Here is a 26,216-nt window from a genome sequence, read left to right as displayed (position 1 = left end):
GATTAAGGTAGAGATTAAGAATGTATAAGGTATAAGGTAGAGATTAAGAATAATTTTGTTCGTATGGATACCCAATGTGTTTATCAACTAGGACTACCATAACAAAGTACCTACCACAAACTGGATGGCTTAAAACCACAGAAATTTGTTCTTTCATAGTTCTGGAGGCTAGATGTCCAAAACCAAGGTGTGAGCAGGACCATGCTCTCTCTGAAGGCTCTAGGGAAGAATCTTCTTAGCTTCCGGTGGTAGCCAGTAAATCCTTGGCGCTCCTTGGTTTACAGCTGCATTGATTGGATCTCTGTGTCCATTAGCACATGACCCTGTTCCCCTCATGTCTCCCTGTGTCCGTCTAAATTTCCTTCTTATAAGGACACCAGTCATATTGGATTTAGCTCCCACCCTAATACCCTATGACCTTATTTTAATGAATTACACCTACAAAGACACTATTTCCAAATAAGGTCAACTTTTCAAGTGGGGGGGGCTTAGGACTTCAGTGTATCTTTCTGGGGCACATAATTCAACCCACGACATCCAGTGAACCCAACACCATTTATTGAACTTCAGTGCCATCTTTGTCATAATTTAGGTGACTATCTGTGTAGGTCTATTTTGGAATCTCCTTTTTGTTCTATTGGCCTATTTATCCTTAAACAAATACCACATTGTCTTAATTACTATTATTTTATAATGAATTTTGAATCTGATAGAGTAAGTCTTCCAGCCTTGTTGTTCTTCAAGATTATCTTGACTCCTCGCATTTTGCATTCCCATATAAGTTTTTGAATCTGCTTGTCAGTTTCCACCAGGAAAAGAAATAAAACTTTTTTTTTTTTTTGAAATTGCATTGAAGATGCAATTTGGGGGGAAACTGACATCTTTTTTTTTTCCAAGTTTTGTTTTTATTTAAATAATCTCTATAATGTAACAAATAAGATTTTCTCATTTAATAATAAAAAATTGTGTAATGTTTTGCAAAAGAAAAAGAAAACAAGTAATCTCTACACTCAACATGGGGCTCAAACTCATGACCCCGAGATCAAGAGTCACACACTTCCCCAACTGAGCCAGCCAGGCACCTGGGGAGAACTGACATCTTAAAAATAGTGAGACTTCCAGTTCTCCAACATGCGTGACCCTCTTTTATTTAGGTCTTTAATTTCTCTCAGTGTTTTGTGTCGGACTTATTCTTTGTTGAAGTTATCCCTAGGTATTTGATATTTCTTTGATGGAGATTGTTTTGAAGAAATAGGAAGCAGGGGAAGAGAAGAAAAGCTTCTACTGGGTTTCTACTTCCACTTTACATTATCGAGGAATTTCCCCAAGTTAAGCAAGCACAGCAGGGCTAAACTTTAAGTTGAGGTCTCACTAGGCAAATAAATTAGTTATCGCTTAGGAATGCAGTTTTTATGAGAGGTGAAATCATTCATAATGTGAAGCCATTGGGGGTGGGTAGAATAGGCCCTTGGTAGAGGAGAGGTACAGGTGTTTGGTTACCCACATTACCACATGGCAAACCTGTGCTTGGGCTGGAAGAGATGAAGACAAGATGCAGATCCTGGGTGGGGGTAGGGAAATAGGTCTGGGATGTTCAGTGTTCTTAGAACATTAGGGTTCCCCAAAAGTGCCAGGTGTGCCAGGACAATGGCCCAGGTGGTGGCATTTTGAGTCCTTTCCCCTTTGAACCGGACTGTTCTACTCTACTTTCATTTAATGTATTGGCATTTAGTATAAACCTTGAAACTATGACACATGTGTATGAATTCACAAGGTTCCCGTATTTAAAAAATACATAGCGTTAAAACTATCGGACTGGATATTCTTTAACATTTCATTCATCCTTAGGATTCTGAGATTCTAATATTGTAGCCAGCCTACACACTCCAGGGGCTCTGCACACATCATTATTAACCTGGCAGCGTTGTGATACCACGTGCATGCCATGGGCCGTCCCAGGAGCCACTGCAGAATGTCTGTTTGGAGGGTCTTGGGAGTAGTATTCAGGCTGGAAGAGAGCTCAGGGACTTGTCCAGAGGCTGCACCTGCATCATAGCAAAGCAGTGTTTCTGTTCAGACCCTGGACTGCAGATCCCTAGAGATAGCTTCATTTACAAGGACAAGTCAGAAACAATTCAAATGCACTACAAAACAGCTTCTTTTCTTTTTATCTGATACATAAGTGATATGATCACCTGACAGAAACTCATTGTTTATTCTGTAACTCATTTAAGAAAAGATGTGATTATTAGAAATATATACTTCATGCTCATGAGTCTTATAGAAGCTTTATTTTTCCTTCTGTCAACTAATTAGTTATTCCAGTGGCATTTCATTTCATTTCTTCCCCCAAATAAACTGGGTATCTTCAGCCCAACGGTTTAAACTTAATAATTTATTATTATTATTATTATTATTATAAATTATATCATTATTACTTATGCTTGGGGCTGAGGGGGCTTACAGGGGCACAGAGGAGCCCTAAAGCCCCACCCAACCCCTCCAGCCATCCCTTTGTAAGACTCAGTCCAACCATTTGTGCCAGGGAACCCAAAATATATACCTGTCTCGTCTGACTTGAGAGCTGACCTCTTGGGCAGCTGAGGATAAACTTATGTGCCGCTTTGGTGGTGCCCTGCGCACGGTGAGACTCTGGTTCCCTGAGCTGTCCTTTTGTCGTTCTACCTTCCTGCACTCTTATTCTGTGGTCAGTAATTTCTTTCTCTGGCCGAGTGCCTTCTGTGCTTATCTCTTTTTCTGTCCGTCTCTCTTCCTCCTCTTTTCTTCTGCTCTTTACTCCCCCTCCAGCAAATAATAAAACAAGCGACAACCAAGCCTCGCTCGAGTCTTCATAACTTGCCGCGAAGCCAGAAGAAATAGGGCCTTGCAGGCAGGGAAAGCAGATGGGTCAGTGGTGCCTTCTCAGAGCACCCCCTCTCCTCCCCCAAGAGGAACGAAGGCTACAGTCAGTCATAAAGTGGGCTTGGTTTCCTAGGGAACCCTGTGTCTTCTGGTTCCCATCCTCCTCCCTTGCGCCTGGGCTTTGTGCGCTGGCTTGTTTAATGCATTATCCCACCATTTGGAACGCTTTAATTTTTCAGACAATTGACTTTAGACTAGCAGAGAATATGGTAGCATGGAGGGATCAGGACTGTATTTTAAATCTATTGTTACCTTTGTGCACAAGCTGCCTGTTTGTACCTCACACCGTGCAGGACAGCCGTAGCCATAGGAGAGCTATGGAGGGGAGGGGAAGTCACTCTCCCTGCCCCCGCTTTTGAAAATAAGACTCAGCAAAGACTCCCACAGCTGTTTCTTAGCAAGTGGGCTCCACACAAGTGTGTGCTGGCTTTATCAGTCAGCCCTTATTGTCTATAGGAAGACTTGGAATCCCCATTACAGAACTTAATGGAATTTGGTTATAAAGGTAAACCAGGGGCGCCTGGGTGGCACAGCGGTTAAGCGTCTGCCTTCGGCTCAGGGCGTGATCCCAGCATTCTGGGATCGAGCCCCACATCAGGCTCCTCCACTATGAGCCTGCTTCTTCCTCTCCCACTCCCCCTGCTTGTGTTTCCTTTCTCGCTGGCTGTCTCTATCTCTGTCGAATAAATAAATAAAATCTTTAAAAAAAATAATAAAGGTAAACCAAAAAGGATAATGCCCTTTGAATGTAACGAAATGGCCAGTAGTGCCTCTTCTTTGCAAGGCATTGGCCCAGGCAAGGTGCCAGTGGTTCAAAGATAAATTTAGAGTAGGCTCCTGCCCTCAAGGAGCTGGCTCTTTCCCTTGAAGCAGATGGTATGGTAAGTTCTATAATAGAGGTACAAATAGAATGAGATTAATTCCAGTGGGAGAAATTAGGCAAGAATTTTAGGGAGGGATTTATGTTAGAGTTGGGCCAGAGGGACAAGTTGGTTCTCTATTCTTGAAGGTGGAGGTAAGAGCACCTAGGAGGGAAGAAACAGGGTACACGAAGGCCTAGGGGAGGGGCAAGTGCCAGAAACAGCACGTGCTTTTGTACGACGAGGCATGAAGGAGGAGAAAAAATGGAAGATAAGGTTGAGGTGGGTTTGGAATAATAATGGGTGGCTTTGAGTACAAAGCTGAAGAGTTTGAGTCTACGTAAGTCATTGATTTTTTGCAGTGTCACCAAGCCCTGAGGTTCCTAGGAGGTGGCTCAGAAGCACTGCAGGGGCCGAGGTCCAGAGCAGCTCCTCTCTTCTCCGTTTTGTGTACTGGGGAATTATCATTCTTTAAAGAGTATTCCACTTGAAGAAAAACTGAAACCATTGGTATATGCAAAAGAGACCCATTCATTTATCCAGATAGTTAACAAATATTTTTGAAGTGACTCCTACATACTTAGCCCTGTACTAGATTCTACTGAAAGACCACTGAAGATTTCGAACTAGTCAATGGCATGGTAGCAAGAGCCACTGGGTTAAAATCCTGTCTCTGCCACCCACTCTTTGTAAGACCATAGGCAAGTCTCCTGGTCTCAGTGGGAGCAGTGTCTCACCTGGAAAATGTAGGCCTGCACTGATAAATCATTCCCAGCTGGGGCATTCTAGGACTGACATGATCAGAGCTGTAATTCAGAGTTTTCATGTGTGTCGATAGAGTGGGGAAAGGAGAGACCAAACTCAGAGAGAGGCCAGTTAGGAGGTGGTGGCAAGAACTTCTGTGAGCCATCCTAAGACTCTGAGTGAGGGCTTTCACTCACTCATTCAACAGACATGTGATCCTCAGCGCCAGCCCCCGTGCCAAGCACTGATAATATAGCAGTGACCAAAACGAAGTCCCTGCCTTCAAAGTACTTTATGCCCAGGAGGCAGCAGAGGAACCGGGAGCATGGGTGATAGATCTAGGGTTGTGGTCTGAAACTCATGACAAGTGGTGATGGTTGGAGCTTTGGAAGCATATAAGAAAGCAAAAAGGTTTGGAGAGAAAAAAAAGACCTGAGGTGATAGAAAGACCTAAGAAACATTCTGTGGAGAACAAACTAATTTCACTTCATGATAGCACATTCTTCATCAAGCTGACACAGCACACCCATCCTCAAAATATCCTGTTGTGGCTAAGAAGCTGTAATACACAGAAGAGATGATGCCCATTTAGACACCCAGCCCTTCTTGACTACATCACTCCTGTATAAGAAGCACAGTTACCCCAGAGTCATATATGGTTTTATACAAGAGTAGGTCTATTTGGTTTCCTCAGGAAGGTCTTTAATATCTACCAGTGTATGGAAAAATGCTAGAGGTGACTACCTAAGTTGCTAGCCCCTCAAATCTTTTCCTAGACCAGCTGGTGCTTTTTTACTTTTCCCCAAGTTATTGGAGTGGATCCAGAAGCAGAATCTGAGATCCTCAAGCTTTTCCTTATTTACCCTGCCAGTAATTACATGTCACAGGTTGTCTTCCCTACTGGAGTCTGAGGCTGAGCAATTAGTCTCCTATTGTCTTTACAGGAAATGACATCCATGTGGCTTCTGGGGAAAGCAACTGTTGACCGCTCTGGTTAAAATAATTTGGAAAGTGTTCAGCACTTCCTCTGGTTGATCATTTAAACTGGCTTGATTTAGAAAGCTTTTGGAAATGCACAAAGTGAACAAGGGTTGTCAGAACCAGAAATATGCCTGGGTCAGTTTCCCAAACAAAACAAGTCTCTGAACTGTTGCTCTGGTCTCTCAATGCACTGACTCGTCTGGACTCTTCAGTGTGTGGCTGAGCGCAATGTCTCCGTGTTCTGTTCATTTTATAATGCTTTACTGCGCACTGATTCGCTGGAAAGATGCTTTCCAGCAGAAGATAATCGAAGACCCAACTCAAGGAGGCCTGAACAATAAGAAATTTACTGGAGCTGCACTGGTTCCACAGACTTCAGGGTTCACCTGATGCAGCCACCCCAGCTTTGCTTCACTGGGACTTTTTGTCTTTGCCCTCCTCTCTGAGCCAGCTTTATCATTAGACTGGAGCAAGGGAGCTACAGAAGTCCTAGGCATCGTATCCCACACAACATTCAGCAGGGGGGAATTTGTCTCAGAATGAGAAGAAGCTCCCAGCAAAACATTCTTCACATCTTGTTGACCTGAATTGGGTCACATGCCTAATCTTAAGCCAATCACTGTCAGGAGGAATGCATTCCTCTTAGATCGGTGCTCTTGAAACCCTGTGAACACACAGATCACCTGGGGATCTTGTAAAATAGATTCTTATTCAGTAGGTTTGGGCTGGGGCCTCAGAGCTGACATTTCTCAGAAGCTCCCAGGTGACGCTGACATTGCTGGCTGGCACACTACAAAGTTTTAGGCCCTTCAGGTCCCTACTGTCCAGCTGGGAGTGCTGTCACCTGCCCCTGAAGCACTGTGGCTGAAGGGATATAGGGGATCTGTTAGGAAGAAGGACGAAGGAATGACCCATGCAGATGAGAACTGTATTAGAGATACTTATTCCCAGTGGTAATGAGAATGTTAACCTTTAAACCAGGAGCCACACAGGGACTATGATATGTAGTAGAAGCAAAAAGTTCATGCAGGGCGATGTGTTGTGTAGGAACGCCTATTAATATCGTACTATTTATTTATGAGGATGTATATGTCATAATTCTTGAAGCAAAAGATTAAACGGTCATGTTTCCCTCTTCATTATCATTCAGTTCTTTTCATTTAATACCATATATCTAGTGTGTCTCAAAAAGAACAAACTCAAATGAGATGGATGTAAATGTCCTTCAGTTTAAAAAGAGTGCGCCAAGCCCAGCCTTTGATCTGAGTGACTGTGTCACCTGTCTCAGTTCTTGGTTAGAGAGAGTACACCCCTACTGTCCTCAGAGTCACTTGGTATGATGTTGAGCATGAAAAATGCTCCCATTGGTGGATTTATGCCAAAGCAAATGGTCACAATGCCTTTATGAGTGATTATCGGTGGAGAAAATCATTATGCTCTCATCATTTGAAAAGGAAGAACTATTTTGTTATTTTTTTTAAGTTTATTTACTTATTTAAGTGATCGCTACACCCAGTGTGGGTCTCAAACCCATGACCCTGAGATCAAGAATCATATGCTCTTCCGACTGAACTAGCCAGGCACCCCTATTCTATTGTTTTTAAATTTTTCTTAATGAAAGATACACAGGAGTCCTGAGCTGCAGCTGTTTAGGGAAAAAGCTGGTAAGACCAAAGGACTAGTGCCCGTCCTGGGGCAGATCCATCATAGATCCAGTGGGGCTCAGAGTGAAATACACAGCCAGATGTCAAGTAGACCTTCCTGAGACAGTCTCTTTGGTGGGGTTGTCATCCCCAACCTCATGTGCAAGGACAGTGTCACTGAGGAGGGAAGATGACATTTTACCGCTCCATCTGCTGGAACCTCAGGCTCACGTCCGTGAGACCAATGGGAAGCCCAAGCGACTCTTCACTGGCCTTGCCTACATAGGTCCCCAAGGTGCCCATACTTAGGAAATCACCGGATATTTCTTGTCTTTGCAAAAGCCCTGAAAGGTTGAGAGATTCCCAGCTACTCTCCACCAGGTGGGGAAAGCTACTAGACTTGGTGCTCCGTGAAGGCAGGGATTATGCGTGCGTCACACAGGGAGCTCCTGCGTGACGGGCTGACTGGACCACTGGTCTGTTCCCGGGAGATCTGTCAGTCCGCAGCACTGACTGAGCACCCACACTCTAAAGAGAAGTAAAAGAGGAGAACATTTTGTTGCCAAACTTCAGTAATTTATACTCTATATATGGAGTGTTTAGGGGTCCTGTATACATATTTAGGACCTCAGAACCTGCCAAAGAGAGGTGAAATAATAGTCACATCAGCTGATCTGTGTGGGGCAGGCAAGAAAGTCCTTTGACTCAGTGATTGATTCAAACAGTGCTGGCCACATGCCTTCCTGGCTGTGTGTGCTGTGAGGCAAAAGGCTATTAGCCATGGGAGGAATAAAAAAACAGCGCCTTCCCTTACAGCCTAAAAAGTAGGATACAGTAAGGGTATTTCAAGTATCTATATCAAATAAAACATAATTTTTGAAAAGAGAAAAAGAGGAGTAAGATCATAGCCATTGGGAAAATCAAGGTAGAAAGGGCTCAAGAAGGGGTGTCTGGGTGGCTCAGTCGGTTAAGCATCTGACTTCAGCTCAGGTCATGATCTCAGGGTCCTGGGATCGAGCCCTGCATCGGGCTCCCTGCTCAGTGGGGAGCCTGCTCCTCTCTCTCCTGCTGCCCCTCCACCTTGCTCACGCTCTCTGTCTCTCAAATAAATAAATAAAATCTTTAAAAAAAAAAAAAAAGGTTCAAGAAGAAGAGAGTTAAACCAGGCCTAAAAGCAGGGGCTCATGACCTGGGTCCATGAATGGAATTCCGGGCTCTGTGAACTTGGATGGGAAAAAAATTATTTTCACTAACGCTTAACCAAAATCTAGTATTTCCTTCTATTACGAAGTAGCGTTAGTTCTTTGTCACCAATGGAAATTATGGGTATTTTCATATTACATTATGGTTATAGATATCATAAAATATCATTTATGCTCAACAGTACTTCAAATTACAGTAATTTTTAGACTTTTGCTGGAACTTACTTAAATATGGAAAGAAACACATCACAATTTTGTTATATATTTTGATAACTGTATATCAATATACTTCTTTTTAATCCTGTTCATTTCATGCATTAATTTCAAGCATTTAAAACATTATTCTGAGAAACATGTCTCTAGACTGCTACGGGACAAAAAGGACAAAGAGGCCCTTCCTTAGAAAATGGCTAGGCCTCCTACCAGTTGTGAAACAGAGACACACGGGGAAGGAACTGGCATGCCCACGGGCTCAGTCAGGACAGGTGACTGGACACTACAGCTTCTGGTGGGAGGATGTGGAGATAAAGCAGAGGGAAGCTGGAGTCCCAGGCTAATGTAGGTCACGGGAAGCAGTGGAAGGTGTTTCCACAAGGCTTGAAGTTGTATTTAGGAAGGATGCCTTGCAGAGCCACAAGAGCAGGATTGGAAGGGAAGAAACCCTGGGGCCGGGAAACTGGTTTCTGCAAGGAGCGATGCTAGCTGGTGTGATGATAAGTTGGAGAGAAGGCGGTGAGTTCTACAGGACTAGAAGGGCAGCCTAGGACCTTGGTTTACCGAGGAGGTGAGGATGGCCATGTTTGTTTTCAGACCTGAGTGATTAGGAGACAGATAATAGCTCCTTGCATGCACTGGGTGTTTACTGCGTGCCAGAGGCTGTTTTAAGCCGTGCTGTGACATTTATATGTCATTAAATTTATCTCATTTAATCTCCATAACCACCCTGGGAAGTCAGTGCAATAATCCCTATTTTGCAGATAAGAAAATGAAGTCTAGAAACGAAAGTCTAGAAACGAAACCCTGTGAGGGTCTCACAGCCAGCAAGGGAGGAGAGAGTATGTTATTGAAAGAAATAGGAAAAAGAATTGGTTTGAGGATATTTTTATGAGTTCAATTTTAGATATTTTTGCATTGTTTTGTCTTCAGTTATTTTAAAGGGCTAAAAATTCAAATAAAGTATGAGCATAGTTTCTGGTTTATTTCGTTGTCCAGATTTTTATTTATTTGTTAATTTATAAATTGATTTCGTCTTTGTGAAAAACAGAAGAATCTGACAGTAAGCGTTTGGTACGTGGATGAGTGCCCCAAACAAGGAAGCCTACGTGGTTTCCAGAAGGGTAAATGACTTCTGTTCAGTGATGCATTTTTCCTTTTGTGGCGGTTTGTTTTTCAGGACCGGTCCAGCAGCTGTAGAAGAAGACATGCGGTGTATATAAAGTTTGTGATAGTTGGGGGAAATTTTGGTAAGTGTTACTGCATTTATTTCTAATACCTTTTGTTGTAAAATGGTGCCCAAAAGGGAAGCCATTGCCTTGTTTCATGCATCTTTTAAATCTGCGCTAAACATAGACTAAATGGGATTTTATAATTAGTTGTGACATCCAGTTGGTTCTTTTGACAGTATGACTTTTTTCCTGTTATTGCTGTTGTTTTTAAGAAATACGGGGTTTTCTAAGATTTAGTAAGTCTAGATTTAGGGAAGCTTCTGGATGCAGGGTAAAGACTACCCTTGACAGTTTAGCTTATGGTCTAGGTAACCCCTGGAACATAAGAGTAATAAAGTGCAGACCAATAAAATAACAACAACAACAAAAAGTCTCCACAGCAGAGAAATCCTCATGGCCTATCTGTTGAAATGAGAAATGGGCAGTCAGCTGTTTGGGGGATGAGAAACTGAAGGGAATCAAAAATCCCATCATGTGGGGGAGCCATTCCCAGCATGACAGTGGCCCAAGAGACCAAGAACATGAAGTCAACAACCACCCAGAATACCTGGCTAGCAGTAGTAAAAAGAACGGTCTTCAGGGTCAGGCAGCCTAGGTAAAATTTAAGTTCTACACTAATTGGTTGTTATATCCACTCTCTGAGCCTCAGTTTCGTCATCTGTAAAACAAGACTTGTAATGTTACCCACCTCATATGGTTGTTGTGAGAATAAAATGAGCTGGGCAGTGCTGGGGCATAGTAGGTGCTCAATAAAGCAGTTATTCTTGATAACGGGACAGCCTCATTTGGAAACTGGACATTTACCACTGAAATCAAATCACCAAAAGGTGTACATATCTCCCAGCAGGAGTGCCACTGGGGTTGGGTTGGTCACACCACATTTGCTGTCACAAAGGATGTCACAGCTGGTCACTGCAGTCTGTCCTGCAGAGTCCACTCCGTAACACACTGTGGCAACCCCAAGACTTTTGTCATCTTCTCCACTCCTGTCTACCCATTCTTAGACAAGCTTGGCCAATTTAACTTTCTTCATGTGACCTTTGCAGACAAGTACAGTTACATTTGTTAAAGTTTTGTTCAGTTTTGAAGTTAATGTTACTTTGAATCAAAATAACGAGAAGGAAAAGAGGAGTCGGGAGTAGTTACCATATTTAAGCTTTCATTTCCGAACCTTTCTTTTGATTTTTTTCATCTGTGCTTATTATGTACCCTTCTCAGAGATCCAGTTATTGGGCTGAGATTTTTGAGATTTGACTAAAAAAATTTGGCTTTGGGGTAGGGCTTTTATCTGTGGTTGGAAAGAATCAGCCATGTCACTCAGTGCAGATGGGCTGGTGTTTAAGATTGGTGTCCCTAGGTGGACCCCGCCAGTTTCATGGAATCGAAGAGATGGACATGGCCTCAAGGTTTGTCTGGCCCATTCTCCCACTTCCTAAAACAAGGTCTCTTCTACAGAACCCGTGACAGAGAGGAGTCCCTATTCTCTCAGAGATGAGGAGCTTGCTACTGCACAGAGAAGGTGCTCTGATTAAAGAAAAAAATTAAGGGACACAGGAAAAGTTTAGGGGGTGACACAGTTGTTCTGAATCTTGGATTTGTGGCGGTATTTATTCAGCTGTCTGTTTCATGAAAACTCACAGAGCTCTATGATAAAAGGGTGAATTTTGCTCTATGTCAATTAAGCCTCAGTTTTAAAATAGAAAAAAAAAAAACACCCCAATCAGTTAGACAAATACCTGGACATTTACCTCAAATTGTCAAAAAGAAAGAGGGAAGAAAGGAGGGAAGGAGAGAGGGAAGGAAAGCAATCTAGTCCTTACATTGAACAGCATGTACTCCATGAGGCAGGAACTTGGTCTTCTTCCTTCCTCTGGTCCCAGTGCCTAGCACCTAGAAGGCCTATGATAAGTACTTATTGAGCCAACTGTGCTTGTAGTCACTTTCTAAACAGACAGAGACAAGTCTACCCACTCTCTCACACTCCGGCCCTTCGGGTATTTGAAGACCCTCTCCATCATCATTCATCTTCTCTTCTCTGGGCTGAACTTAACCATGTTCCATCCTTGTACTGTTTGTCTCCTGATATTATTTCTCTCTCTCTCCCCACCCTGCCTCTCCAGCATTAGAAACGCTGCCCCTGGGGCGCCTGGGTGGCACAGCGGTTAAGCGTCTGCCTTCGGCTCAGGGCGTGATCCCGGCGTTATGGGATCAAGCCCCACATCAGGCTCTTCCTCTATGAGCCTGCTTCTTCCTTTCCCACTCCCCCTGCTTGTGTCCCCCTCTCTCACTGGCTGTCTCTATCTCTGTCAAATAAAGAAATTTAAAAAAAATCTTTAAAAAAAAAAAAAGAAAAGAAAAAAAAAGAAACGCTGCCCCTGAGGTGATCTGGCCCACGACCAGTACAGAGGGCTGTTGCTTCTGTAGACAATATCAATAGATACAATCCTAGTCCTCTTCCTTTGCAGTCGGTACTGAGTGCCTGGTAATAGATTGTGAAGGATTTCTGAACAGTAGTGTTCCAAGGATGGAACTCCTCACAGTAGGGAGGATAGCCCTCTAAGAGATAGAGTGACAGCAATCCATCCTCTCTTAAGCGTCCTGACTGAAATGAGGCCAGGCCTTGCCACCCATTAAGACAGCAGTAGTACTGTTTATAAATCTTTCAAGGTAGCACTGTATCACAGATCCTGGTTCTTCATTATGAAGCATAGGACGTTTGAAATTCTTAAAACAAAAATTTATGAGTGCTTTGAAAAAATCTAGATCTCCCCCCGGCCATGCCACAGGGAGATATATAAATACATAGAGAGGCCTGTGATTCTCAACACAGGTTAATTTTGTTCTCCCAAAGGACATTTGGCGATGTTTGCAGACATTTTTTGTTGTCACAGCTGGGGGTGGGAGGACGTGTGTACTGACATCTAGTGGGTGGGGGCCATGGGTGCTGCTGACTGTCCTGCAGTGCACAGGACAGCACCCCACTCACAGTGATCAGGCCCAACGTGTCAATGATGCTGCGACCGAGAAACCTGATATGGAAGTAATAAAAAAGATTTAAATGTCCAAAGTACTTATTATTTTGAAAGTTTAAAATTTTAAATATTTTGACATTTAATTATATGTAACTATATAACTAGAAAACTTAAAGAAGTTTGGTCAGAGAGTCATAGGGCCGAAAGGTCTTGTAAGAGACTCTCTCTCTTACACTACCCCTAACTCCAAGCAAGAACTGACTTAAATGAATTCAGACAGACAGATGGGCATCTGAAGGCTTATAGTGATGACTGTCAACTAAAAGTGAGACTCATACAACATGATCCCCGCAGTCACACAAAGGAGATTATCTCCTATTTTAATTTCAGCCCCAGCTTCCTCAGAAGTGCCTGCCTCTAGATGGTCTCTGAGATGAAATGGTATTTCAATCTGGGCTAGTCCTTCCCTTTGAATCAAGGGCAGCGATTCTGGTGTGATGAAAATGTGCTTAGGGAGGAGAGGGATCTCATTACAGATGATTGAGATTGGGTATTTTGGTACACAGGGCTGTTTATTTGCATCAATTTCTCAGTGACACCACAGTCTGGTTTAAATGTGAGTTGTTGGGAGCTTTTGGTAGCCCAAGATGGCTACATTTGCTGAAGCAGGGAGATTAAAGCAACATATGTCAAGTTGTGATATAGGACAATCCACTTGAAAAGACTTTAATTATAGGGCTTATTTTGGGAGGGTAACTGTGCTTTTTGTGAGGTATATTTTGGGATCCACTAACCCAGCTTCAAAGCTAGTAATATCTTCCCAGAAAGGGTGTGGCTTGTGCTTGTGGACATAAATATTTTCCTACCAAAACCTTTGGTATAATATTCTTTCGACTTTCCTACCCTCCATTTTTCTTTTTCTGATAATCTTTCCCTTTGTGAGTGTGCTATGAAAATGCATTCTGGAAACTCGGAGAAAAAAAGGATAAAAGATCTCATTTCAGATGGCCAAGTCCAGAGATTTAGGGACTTTACATTACCAGTCTGCTGTTTTCAAGATGAATAGAATTTGGAGGAATGTACCACTGCTGAATAGTAAGCAGCATCGGGTGAGACTGTAAGAGCCATGTTGATGCTGAGTATTTTAATGTAAGAAATGATAGAAAAGCTACACCTGTATAGCCACCTAATTTGCCGGCACTGCCTCTGTGACCCCCTGGGAATTCTTGGGGGCCACCTCAGTGCCCTTTTACCACAGCTAACGACCTAGAGTGGGTATCCATTTGCACATTTGCTCTTCAAGACTCGTGCCTTTCCCCAGCTCTGCCTTTGGTGGCCTCTGTCACTTGCCTGTTAATACCTCAGTCCTTTGGCCTTCCTCAAAGGAAGTGTTGGAACTTTCTGCCCAGTCAGCATTTCCTAGTCTTCATCTGAAAGCAAATGATAAAGGAGAAATTAGATCAACAAAATAAAATCAACTTTTCACTTACACAATGTGTGTGGTAGATGGGTGGGGAGGAGGAACAGAGGTCGAGGAAGAATAATTTTTTAACCCAATAAACCAGCCACATCTGAGGGTAGAGAAGCACTTTTACCTAAATTCTAAGTCACGAAAACAATAAAATGAGAGCAAGAATGCTCCATGAGGGAGAGTTGAAGGCAAAGCCTCCTAACTGTAGAAGTCTCTGGAGAGGTGTCCCTGTTCTGCCAGAGGCAGTCTGGAGCCTGCTTCTGAATCACCCAGAGAGATGATTTAAGAGTGCAGGTCCCTGGGTCCAGTGCAGATGGATAGAATCCAAACCCGTGTGGCAGGTGTGTTCTTCATGCCACTCTCCAGGGGGCTCTTGTGCACACTAATACGCAGCCCTGCCCAGCCTCTGAGATTCCCTTCCATAAGCATAGCTGAAAAATGCAGAGAACGGATCAGCCTTTGGAAGCTCAGAACTACGCATGTTGCTCCTTGCTCAGCTGTGCGTGGGAGGGTAGAGCCCCATATTTTGTTACCTCCTTCTCTTGATCCTTGAGGTTATTCCTTGCTCACTAAGAGAAGCGTCCTTCTCATTCCAGGTTAGTGTGGGTGCCATCCTAAGCCAGAATCTTTGAAGCTACTTTGAGACTGCCGTCCTTCTTGTCTGCTCCAGTAGCCCGTAGATCTGCTGTCAGCCCTCCCTCGAAAATTGACACTGCAGTATGGGTGCCCTGAAAGCAGCATTTCCCACTTACAAAGGGAAAACATTTTCAGAATAAGTAACTGTTGCATATTCTAGTACATGCTGGATAGCTAACACTGGATAATAAATCCACCTGGGATACAGGTATTTGGACCAACTCTATAGCGCTGCCGCTAACTGGTACGGCTGCTTGTGCAAATGGGTATCGTGATATCATTTGTATAGCTGGTGTAAGTTTATAAGGAGCTGCAGCATATGTGCTCCTCCCAAATCTTACCTTTTGGGTGGTGGAACAGGTATTATCCCCAGATAAAATCTGCGACTCTGAGAATTTAGCCTATGTCTTAGGAGGCATTTGGAAGCTATGGGGGTATGTCGTCCTCCTCTCAAAGACTGGAGGCGGTGTTGGCATGCAGGTGATGCGGGAAGTCAGGTAGGGTTGGTAAATGTCCTACAGCGTCTCCGACAGTCCTGCCCAGTGAAGAATTGTCCCCGGCACAGTGTTCATTGCACCCCCACTCAGTAACACTGCTCTGAAGTTTTTCAGCTAACTTGTGCAGTCGAACCGGGCTTCTATCTCTGCTGTCTGAATGCAGGTCCTTTATGGCCCTCTCCACGCTAAAGGCATCACAGAATGAATTCCTGCTTCACTGGGAGCCCTCACTGCATTAAAGATTGAATTCCGAGTGATTGTTCTTTGGGTTGTGCCGTCGCTACTCTGTACTGGAATGCAGGCACAGCATGCTCTATGTGGAAAGAGCCTTTATGAAACCTCAGTGGCCTGGGTTGACCAGCACCCTGTACCTGTCATTCTTCTGTCAGTGCCTAGCACAGATGGAAAGAGTGCCATCTTTGAAAAAGATCAAAGCCCAAAAGAATGCTCCATCCAGATAGGGAATTAGGTGTCAATTTCAGGAGTTTTTGATATGATATCTTAGGCTTTATACCTACCTGGTGCACTTCTAGAGCCTGCTATTGGAGCTTTGTTTAAAGTTTGATTTTGATGTCAGCCAACAAAGCCGAAACAGTGGCTACATCAGTTTGAATGAGCACACATGGAATCTATTAAAGTGGTAAAAAATGTAACCATATTGAATGAAAAGGCATGCAGTGAAGCTGACCTGAATATAAATGTCGAGGGGATTATGAAAAGAGGAGGTAGTGATATTATATGATTTTTTCTTTCTTATTATTTTTTTTCTCTCTCTCCCAGTTTCTTTCCCAATTTTTTATTCTGAACAAAGGCACGAATTTGGGAGAATCGTAAAACCAACACCTGTATGTCCTCTACCTAGGTTCACCAATTGTTCTGAATTTGCCATATGTGCTTTCCTTTAGTCCTTCCAATTATTTATACATATATATTTATATGTATTATGTGTAACTATATGGCATACATTATATAAATTTTTGCTGTACCATATTCGAAAGTTGCAAACATCTTGACACTTTACCTCTAAATATTTCATCTTGTATCTCCTGAGAATATGGGATTCTTCTACATAACCACAACGCTTTTATACCTAAGAAATTTACAGTAATTCGTGATATTGTCTAGCATCCAGTCCCTAATCAGACTTCCCCCATTGTCCAGGCTGCCTGTGGTATAGAATGTCCTGCACTCCGGCCTTGCCTGTTTTCTTCATAGTGTTGGTCAACTTGTTCCTTCTCTCTTCCTGAAAATTGTTAGATTTAGAGGCTTGGTATTAGATGCGGGTTGAACATCTTTTTGCCCAGGATACTTCATAGGTGGTAATGCATGCTCAATATTACATCACAACAGGCAGACGCTGTCAACTTGTGCCTCCATCCACAGAGCTCAGTTTACTCTCTTGAGCAGGGCGGTCACCAGACCTCACCTGTGTCCAGATATACCCTGAGTCAGTAAGGCCTCCGCGGACTGCCCCGTGGATCCTTTGTGAACATCCTGTCACCCACCTACCTTTCATCCAGTGCTTTGAGTATCAATGGATAATCCTCACCTGGATCACTTATTACATTGGGGTAGTGTCTGATATTTTTTACCCTTTGCTTTCTCTTCCTCAGTTCTTTATAGTGAATGATCTAGGCCTTCATATTTTACAGTGAAGAATTAGCCACTTCCCTCGTGGTCAGCGAGATTTTGCTGTGATGCTAACCACATTTCTTTCTTGTCTTTGGGAGAAGAAGGAGTAACTTTAACAAAGCTATTTACTACCTGCCAGGGTACCACTTGGCTCCTTAACTGTAGAACTTCTTTCACTTTTTTCCCCACACAATGGCTCAGGCTATCTGGTGGAGCTGAGATCAAGCAGGATCTGTCAGGCTTAGCATCAGGGATTTTCCACTTTGCTGTGTTCCCTCTGATCCCCAACCCTGTCCCTGTCTGGCACCTACAGTTCTTGCCATAGACAAATGCCTACCTGACCGGGTAGGTCTGTGAAACAAGGCCACGTCAGCCAGGAGGGGGCTGTGCAGCTGGAGAAACATGAGCCACACACACCTAAAAAGTGCACATGCTCCTGTATCTCAGACAGCGGGGGGCCCAGTGCTGTCAGAAATCTCTATCTGTATTTTAACCCTCCCACGTTTTCCATGTTGGTGGCTCTTTTATATATTCTGACACTCATCAGCAGAATAGCCAGGTTTCAGCACCTGCACTGCGGCCGGCTGAAGCCCCTCAAGTCAGCCAAGGCTTTGTTTGGAAATGGAATTCTGAGCTTGTGTTTAACATACTCTTTTAAACAGAGATTCATGTTCTTGAAATTTGATTTGAGGAGTGTTTGGTTTTTGAAGAGGGGGAAAGTTGGGTTTTATAGAAGTATTCTTTAACTGATATATTATTATAAAATCTTGGATTTCTTAATTAGTAGGTTAATAGCACAGTAGTAGATATTTCATCTGTGGCTTTGAGTGAAAACAAGTACATTTCCCTCTGAATATCATCTGTAGGATTTTTCTGTTTAAAATTGTTCTCTGAGGGACCCCTGGGTGGCTCAGTCGGTTAAGCGTCTGCCTTCAGCTCCGGTCATGATCTCAGGGTCCTGGGATCAAGCCCCGTGTCGGGCTCCCTGCTCAGCGAGGAGACTGCCTCTCCCTCTGTCTCTCCCTCTGCCTCTCCTCCCTGCTCATGCTCTTTCTCTCTCCCACTCTCTCTTTCTCAAACAAATAAATAAAATCTTCAAAAAAATTATTAAAATTGTTCTCCGAGTCCTTACCAGGGAGATAAAGCCTGTCTGTTTTAGCCGCCCCGCGCTCCTCGTTCTTTGTGTGTATTTAACTACAGTAACACGTCACAGAAGGAACTGTGTGTTGTTCCCATGAGAACTGAAGCAGAGCTGACACAGATGAATAGCACTGCTCCTCAGAACGGGCCTCAGTCGTCACTGTTGGCCAAGGCCAAGGACCGATTAGTTAACTCTAATCATTTGTAGCGGAAGTTATCCTTGAGTTTGGAGTGAGGGGACACAATTGCAGGTAGAGGCCCCCCCTCCGGTCTTACATCATCCCGCAGGAATTTAGTCCTGCCCTCCCATTTTACAGATTAACAACCTAAGGCACCGCAGATTGAGTCGGCCTACGTCAGACCTAATTAGCTTGGGTCTCTTGTGATTCCTCCTCACACGTCCTGAAGTTAAAGTTTTCAGTCAGCAAGTACTAACTGTAATGCTTCAGCCTGGCATGACAGTCATCACACAGAAACACACAGTGTTTCTTCCCATGCTAACCCTCCGTGACCCAACTTCCCTCCACCAGGAACATTTAACAAGTGAAGAAATAAAGGTCTAAATCCATGCTGTCCAATAGAAATAGTAGGCAAAGAGCATGTATAACTTAAAATTTGCCAGTAGCCATGTTAAAGTAGAAAGAAATAGGTGACATGATAATAATATACGTTAGGTTAAGATGTATCTAAACTATTATATCATCAATCAGTATTAAAAATTATGGAAATATTTGTGTACTAAGTCTTAGAAACTCAGTGTGTATTTAACACAACAGCACATCTCAATTTAGACAAGCCGCATTTCGAGCGCTCAGTGTGGCTCACAGCTACTTCTATGGGCAGCAGAGCAGTCCAGGGCCACACCCAGCGAGATTTTTTTAATTGAATCTCTTGAGAGAAACTTAATCAGCTTTCTTATCCTCCCCTCAGTCTGAGGCCACATATTTCTATACTGTGTGTGCCACTTTTTCCCCAGCTAAGTTTAATTACAGGGAGATGCTAGGTTTGACCATAACGGCTAGCTCAGCAGTTTTCTACCCATCCTGGCAGCTGGTGAGACCCACATACCCTGCCTTGTAAATGATAGTGTGAAGCATATTTCCAAATGTCTCCACAGCAGTTTCCATGATTTCCTTTCTCTGAGGGGGTAACTCAATGGCATTTTGCAAAACCAGGGGGATTTTTTTTTTTATTCACCCTTTCTGAAAGACCCAATCTAATCAATGGATTCTTAAAATACATGCAGACTCATAGTCTCCCAGGACCTCAGCCGAACAAGTTAGCATTATACATTTTTTAACCATTTTTACACCAAGTATACCTCTGTTTTAATTAATGATGGTTTCTTCTTTTTTTTTTTAATTAGTCAAATACTAGTCAATACATCAGTCCCATTTTGAGCATTATTCACAATGAAACCAAGAACATTATTCACAATGAAACATTAGTAAAGGTCAGATTCCATTTCCACTAAATGTCAAGTCTCCTGGCCATTGACCCTATCACTCGAAGTATTAGATTATAATACAACCCTGGGGTGGGGGGCGGGGGGGATGACAGAAGAAGGGTGACAGGCCCCTGAAATTTGTTATGATGGACTTCACCCAAATGGAAACAGTGATTTGTAAAAATAGAAATTTGAATAGGATAAAGATTGTCCCATATTCTTAATCAGAGGCCAGACTCCACATCTTCTTGCAACATTCTCAGTTAAATGAAGGATAGAGAAGATAATGCCTTTTTCCCCTTATCCTTTGGCCCCTTCCAGTCATTGAAGGATGACACCATCAAACCAGAGAAATGAATTTCCCCTATTTTCTTTCAGTGGTGTGTTCCTTAGGTTTTGACCTTGTGTCAGTCTCTCTTACTCACAGAGCCCCTGAATCTTTAAGTGTAAGGTTGCATTTGGAATCAAAACAATGTGTTTTGTAAGGGCAGTTTTCTACTCTCACCCCGCTTCCCTACATCAATACTCCATCCCCATTTAAATCACAGCTCTTTTCTTCACTCTGATTCAAAGGCATTTTTATTTTTTTGAGTGGCTATCTCATATTCATTTCAAAGTATCATTTATTAGCTGTATTTCTGCTATACAACCAGAAATCATGGTTGACTCCAGGCAAGTGGCTGAGTTACTAGGTTTGCTTCCAGTGTGGTGCTGAGTGGAAATATTTCAGTTTCATCTTCAGTATTAATACTGACTGACAGAGCGATGGATGAGGGACTGAGGAAAGGAAAGGAAATCTAGAGTAGAGTGGCAGAGCATCATCCACCTCAAGGATTCTTATCTGGACCAGCTGAGGAGATGTTAAAACCCTGGCCCCAGGCCTCAGCAGCTCTGGAGACAGGACCCAAGCAAGTGTATTAAGAACCACCCGCTCTTACTCAGTTGTGTCCATTTGTCAAAATTCAGGGACAGCCTTACACTGTGTAAATTATACCTTAACAAACTTAATATCCTGAAATATATTTATATGCATGCATTGAAATTTTTGAAATTTTTGACACCCACCATGGAGAATATTCTGACTACCACACTCAACTCTGAGATAAAGCTCACAGTCAAAACAAGCATTCGTTCATTCAGTAAACATTTAAGGAGCAGAGCTAGGCATTGTTCCTGCCTTGGGAAAACAGGGGTACATTGAGACACAGTACATGACAAAGGTTTTGTTTTATGGGTGAGACCAATGTCCACCAGCTAGGATGCAAAACGCAAAGCGTAATATGAATACATCTGTGGAGCAAAAAGGAAAAGACCCCCAACAGACACACACACACACACATTCCCAGTTCTACCCCACTGTCTTCTTGAAGATGGAATGGGGTAGACAGTGTTAGGAAAATTTCATAGAGAAGCCACAGAACATGTGTCCTGCAGCATGATTAGGCAGGGAAGTGGAAAATATTATGCCTGTTTTTCAAAGGAATGGCTCTCAAAATTTGGTTCCAAAGTTAAAAAAAAAAAAAAGTCGTTATGGCATCAATTGTTTTTCAAGTGATTTCCACAACCTTTCATACTCTTCAGCTTGTTTCTCCCAATCTATCCAGTCACAGTGCCTAACACAGTAGGTAGGCAGCACGGTAGATGTGCTGGATTGAATTGATCCTTTCAGGAGTTTGCCTTGCCCCTGACAAACTCTTGTACACAACTGAGTCTTAGGGTAATAATAGTAGTGTGTAATTTTCAAAATAGCACCCAAGTTACCTCTGTAAGTATTGCTTCCTAAATACTAAAAATGTTTGCCCTTGAAGGAGTGTGCATTTAAGTGGTTCCTGATGGTATGTGTCATGGTATGATTTGATTTTTATATTTAAGGAACATTAATTCTTCTTTCTAACCCAGTTTTTTATTCTTTTTCACTTTTAAATATATCTGAGGTTTTGGATTAGCAACGGAGCCAGAAAGAAATGATCATGGCATCCCTTACCAAGGCTGTCCTTCCAGCAGATCCGGGACACAACCCTGTGTTTTCCTGGGTGGTGGATGCTCTTTCAGGAGTTGGGGGGCAAAGAGTATTTGAGAGTAGTCGTTGACACTGCATTGAAAAAAATATAGTCAATGCAGGGTGTCAGCTCACCTGGGACAACTGCTCTCCCTACACATTTTTGCAGCTTATATGCAAATTACCGTTGTTGGTTACTTCAGTACCACTGAACATCACAGGAACATTTCTAACTTTTAGTTGTGATGTGCCAGGACAAGAACCAGCTCACATACTGCTTCTTTTAGAGACTGAATGAGATTTCCGGAGGTGCCCTGTGCAGTAGAAGGTTTTTCTGTTCTGCCTGCTTCCCAAGCCTAAATAAAATGTGCATTCCAGTTTCTGTTCCATTAAATAGCCATTCTGGTGGCAGGGAAAGTAGATGAAGCCACGGGAACTGAGTTTAGGGTTTTAAATGGCAGGATGGACAGGCCATTCGCTTTGGTGCTGGACATAGGATTGAAATCTGAGCTCCTCACTGCAAGCCAGCTGTGGGGTCTTGGGCAAGTCACTTCACCTCTGTGAACGTTCCTTTACTTCCCAAAGTGGGAGTTGAGAATCACGGGAGATAAGATGCGGTGCTAATGTAGTGCCTAGCACTATTAAATTCTTATTCCATGGCAGGCCTCTTTGTTTTGCCCTTGTTAGCAGATATATCAATTCCTGTCATCCTCCTGTTTAAAAACTTTTCAGGGTTCCCAATAGCCTCTGAGAAAGAAACGCTGTAACCTGATGTTCAGGGCCCTTCACCATCCCTCTGTCTGACCTACCTTTCTACCACATCTGACCTTAAGGCTCCATAGTCATCTGTGCCCTCAGTGGGCCTCGGCCCTCATCTCCTCCTCCAGGATGCCTTCCTCCCATCTCTTAGAGTCTGCTGCAAGGCTTATCTTAAATGCCCCTTCTTCCCACTCCCTCAGGCTGGAAAATTCACCTCTTCATCCAACACTGTGTCTCTCTCAGCACAGGTGCTCACAGAGTCCTCTCCCGGTGGAGCCTCTTTTCTCTGCAAGGAGGCCCACGGATAGCCACCTTCTCACTGTGTCCTCACGTGGCCTCTCTGTACAGACACATCCCTGGTATTGCTTCCTCTTGTGAGAACAGAAGACCTCTTGGACTAGAGCCCTAGCCTATGGCCTCAGTGAACCTAAATTACCTCCTTAAAAGATCTGTCTCTGAATATAATGATAGTGGGGTTTAGAGCTTCAGTATATGAATATTGGGGAGACACTGTTCAGTCTTTAACACATGGGTATAAAAATAGTGCCAGCTCCTCTGAGGGAGTGTGTGTGTACGTTTGTGCTCGTGTGTGTGCCCGTGCCCCGCCCCGTGTGCTCTGTTACTAGCTTGCTTCTTTGCAGCCCTCATGCCGAAAGCCCACGGAGCAGCAGATGGCTTTGTCGCTCACCTGTGGAAGCCCTGCCCGGCCGGTCCAGTAGAGCTGCCCTCACGCCTCAAAGACCCTGCTTCTGCTGCCACTGAGAGGGCTCCCAGAGGCACCCACCGTCTCCCCAAGCAGAGCAGTCCCCTCACAGCCCCTCGTTGTCCCTGGCTGCCAGTGAAGGGGAAAGAGAGAATGATCCACAGTAGGGAAGGGAAGGAACCAGGGTCTGAGAACAGGAGGGTGACATTTTTGTTTTAAAAGAAAGAAATGAAGTCTTTCATTTTACTTCTCTGCTAAACATTGTCCACGGGTGTGTTTTTTTTCCTCCAGGTTTCTCCCGGTCCCCGATTCTGAAAGTGGCTAAGGAACTCCTTAGCTCTATCAGTTTAGACCGTTGATAAGCAATGTGGAGAATGCAGTCTAATCGGGTCTTTCGTTAACCCATCCCTGACTTACAGAGGGAAGCTGTTCGGTCACAAATAGTCTTTATTCTGCTAAATCAGAGGCTGCTCACGCTGCCATCGCCTGCACATTAGCTGGAGGGACAAGTTTTGCATTATGCAAAGTATTTATTCTCACAGTTAATATGCTGGAAAGTGTGGTTTCACACTTTTCTGCCAGGACAAAGGTTCTCACCCACTAGTGAACCAAGTAACCTGGGGAGTGTCTACAAAGTCCCTAAGCCCTTTGCTTCCACTTCCCCTCCCACCCGTGAGAGTGAGATGACCCAGGGCCTCCCTAAACCTGTACTGTGAACCGCCATGTCATCATTTATCTTATTACTTCCTCAAAGGTTTCTTATTAAATTTTTCAAATATAGGATTCCTTTCTTTTTCTTAACAAAATCCAGTGATGAATTCATTCTTTTAAATATTTTGTCCTATTATGGAAATTTTCAAATTGATAGAAAGTAAACAGTGTAGCATAATGGGCCAACCCCCCATGAATCTTTCACCCAACTCCCACAGTTACCCACATTCTGCCATTCTCGTTTCATCTGTGCCTGGATTATTATTACTGTGTTTTGACTCTGCAATTTTGTTTCACAGAAAAGAGAGAGAGAGCATGTCATGCTCATGCATTGTGCATGAACTAAAACGTGGTTCAATGTCCTTATAGGTGCTTCCCCCACCATATGGCATTTTAATCCTCACAACACCCCTAGGCATTGTCCCCGACATTTTGTAACTATGGAAACTGAAGCACTAAGAAATCATACACGTGTGCAGTCTCCCAGCTAGTAAGTGCTCAAGCAGGGATTCACTGCCAGAGGGGTCTGAAAGCCATGCTTTCCCCCACGCTGCACCTTAGGAGAATAAAGACCATAAAAAATGCATGGATAAGTTTTACAGTTGGGGTAGATGGATCACTATGTGATAAATATGGTATCATGTTAATGTTAGAAGCTAGGTGGATGTTCAAATGTAAAATTATTAAATGTGCTGATACAAAAGTTTTACAGTATGGGGAGATGGGTAGCTATATGTTAAATATGGTATAATGTTAATGTCAGAACTAGGCAGATATTCAATGTAAAACTATTAAAACTATGTATTTGAAGTTTTTTGCAATAAAATGTTGATGGAGGGGAATTCCAACAGAAGCAAACTTTGTCTTAGCCATCAAGCAGTGGACAAAACACACAAGCTATTTTCAGTTACCCGTCGTATTCATGTCTGCTGCAAAGAAACAGATTTTAGACTTGGTTGAATTTTAATTTTAGAAATGTCAGGCCAGGGATAGAAATCACTTGGAGGTGTACCTAATTGACATTGGCAAGGTCCAAGAGAACTCAGAAAACCCATGCAGAAACAGAGCCTCCCAGGAGTGGTGCCTGTGAGCTGACATCTTGGAAGCCTTGTCGCTGTTGCTGCTCGTGGAAGGCTAGAGCTGGATATAGTGATAGTTCTCTTTTCCAGTTCTGGCCACTTGGGTGGGATTCCATCATTTACCCAAAGGAACATTTTACATACATACAACCTACATGTTGAAGCCGTTCCTTCTCATGGAAGGACATAGTCCATTTCTTTTATACTACATCAAAAACAGAGTTACCCAAAGCATTCCATTGTGTAACACAGGCCCTGCGTTGATGGTGACCTGACCTGTCCAGGAACTGCTGAGCAGTCTCTGCTCTGTTGAGAGTGTTGGTTGGAGGCAAATATACTCTGTTCAAGGGCTTCCTGAGGGCATTTCATTGCTGAAGGTATAGCCAACAGGCCCCGTCCCACTCCTGCAGAGAGCCCCATGGGTCCTAGCAGCCCAAGCATGGTTGCCATTGGCTTTACCCAACCTACTCTTCTAGCTTTACCCTGCTCTGCAGGAGGAGGCTGCTTAGAGATAGGAAAGCCACCTCTCCAGAGTCCTCCAGGGTCCCCACAGATTACAAAACTATGGTCACACGAGGAAACCCAAGAAGTTTCTAGGCACCACCTTTCCCATTGATTCCCAAAATTCTGATTGAGTCTTGGAGCCCATGTGACTTACTGATGTTCATACCATTATGCTATTATCCTTTCACTATGCCCTGAACAGAATTTAAAGCCCTCAAAAGGCACCGGTCTCTTGAGCTAACTACTCCATCAGCTTCCTTCATCCTGAAATGTTTAGGCAGTCCTGTCTAGAAGGAAGAACAGGCTTTGTAATCAGACTGGATGTGGACCCCCAGCTTCCACCACTTCTGGCTGTGAGACTTGAGGAAAAGTGCCTAAGTTCTTTGAGCCCAGCTCATAGGATTATTGTAAGGTTGGAGCTCAGATAAAAGTATGTGAAGCCACCTAACAGTATCACTAAGCATAGCTAATGTCACTAAGCATTGGTTTCCCTTTTCTCTCATGTGTGATACGTTGTAAGGTCTAAGATGGGAGCTCATATCCCTGCCACTAGCTGGTGGTATGACCTCATCTTGTCTCTTTGCATCTGTACACCTCAGTCTCATCATCTAAAAATGGACTTCCTGTTCTCCAAGATGCTGTGACTTTTTAAAAAATTATATTAATTGCTCCTTAGGAGGCTCCTTCAGACTGTGGGGGCACAGGGAAAATTCCTGAGCATGGGAAAGTAAGATCGCCACTTGGGAGTTTTGTCGAGGCTGAGTTACAGCACACTAAGGAGTGCGGGTGCCTGCACTTCCGGTCCCTTCCCATAGGAAACCTCTTGCAGCCCAGGCTCCTTCCGACTCCCTGCCCCCCCCCCCCCCCCC

The 26,216-nt window shown here is 43.5% G+C and overlaps 1 protein-coding gene and 1 long non-coding RNA gene across 8 annotated transcripts in view; one reads left to right on the top strand and one right to left on the bottom strand.

Annotated features, from left to right (window-relative positions):
- Positions 1-26,216, top strand: part of FYN (FYN proto-oncogene, Src family tyrosine kinase) — a 189,683-nt gene that overhangs the window by 65,121 nt on the left and 98,346 nt on the right. For all 5 annotated transcript variants that reach the window (XM_011222251.3, XM_011222248.3, XM_002917157.4 and 2 more), the window contains one exon: positions 9,746-9,815. The gene's annotated coding sequence lies outside the window, so the exon portion shown is untranslated. The remainder of the gene's footprint in view (positions 1-9,745; positions 9,816-26,216) is intronic.
- Positions 9,602-26,216, bottom strand: part of LOC117803960 — a 20,417-nt gene continuing 3,802 nt past the window's right edge. Inside the window, exons 2-5 of one of the 3 annotated variants that reach the window (XR_004628087.1) lie at positions 21,577-21,684; positions 14,130-14,199; positions 11,618-11,696; positions 9,602-9,759 (exon numbers count right to left, since the gene is read on the bottom strand). This is a non-coding gene — a long non-coding RNA (uncharacterized LOC117803960). Of the gene's footprint in view, positions 9,760-11,617; positions 11,697-14,129; positions 14,200-21,576; positions 22,265-26,216 lie in introns of those variants that run through there. The other 2 variants (XR_004628086.1, XR_004628085.1) reach the window with 2 other exon arrangements.

Source organism: Ailuropoda melanoleuca, chromosome 10 (assembly GCF_002007445.2).
Source record: "Ailuropoda melanoleuca isolate Jingjing chromosome 10, ASM200744v2, whole genome shotgun sequence".
Classification (NCBI taxonomy): domain Eukaryota; kingdom Metazoa; phylum Chordata; class Mammalia; order Carnivora; family Ursidae; genus Ailuropoda; species Ailuropoda melanoleuca.
This window is presented reverse-complemented; position numbering and strand designations above follow the sequence as displayed.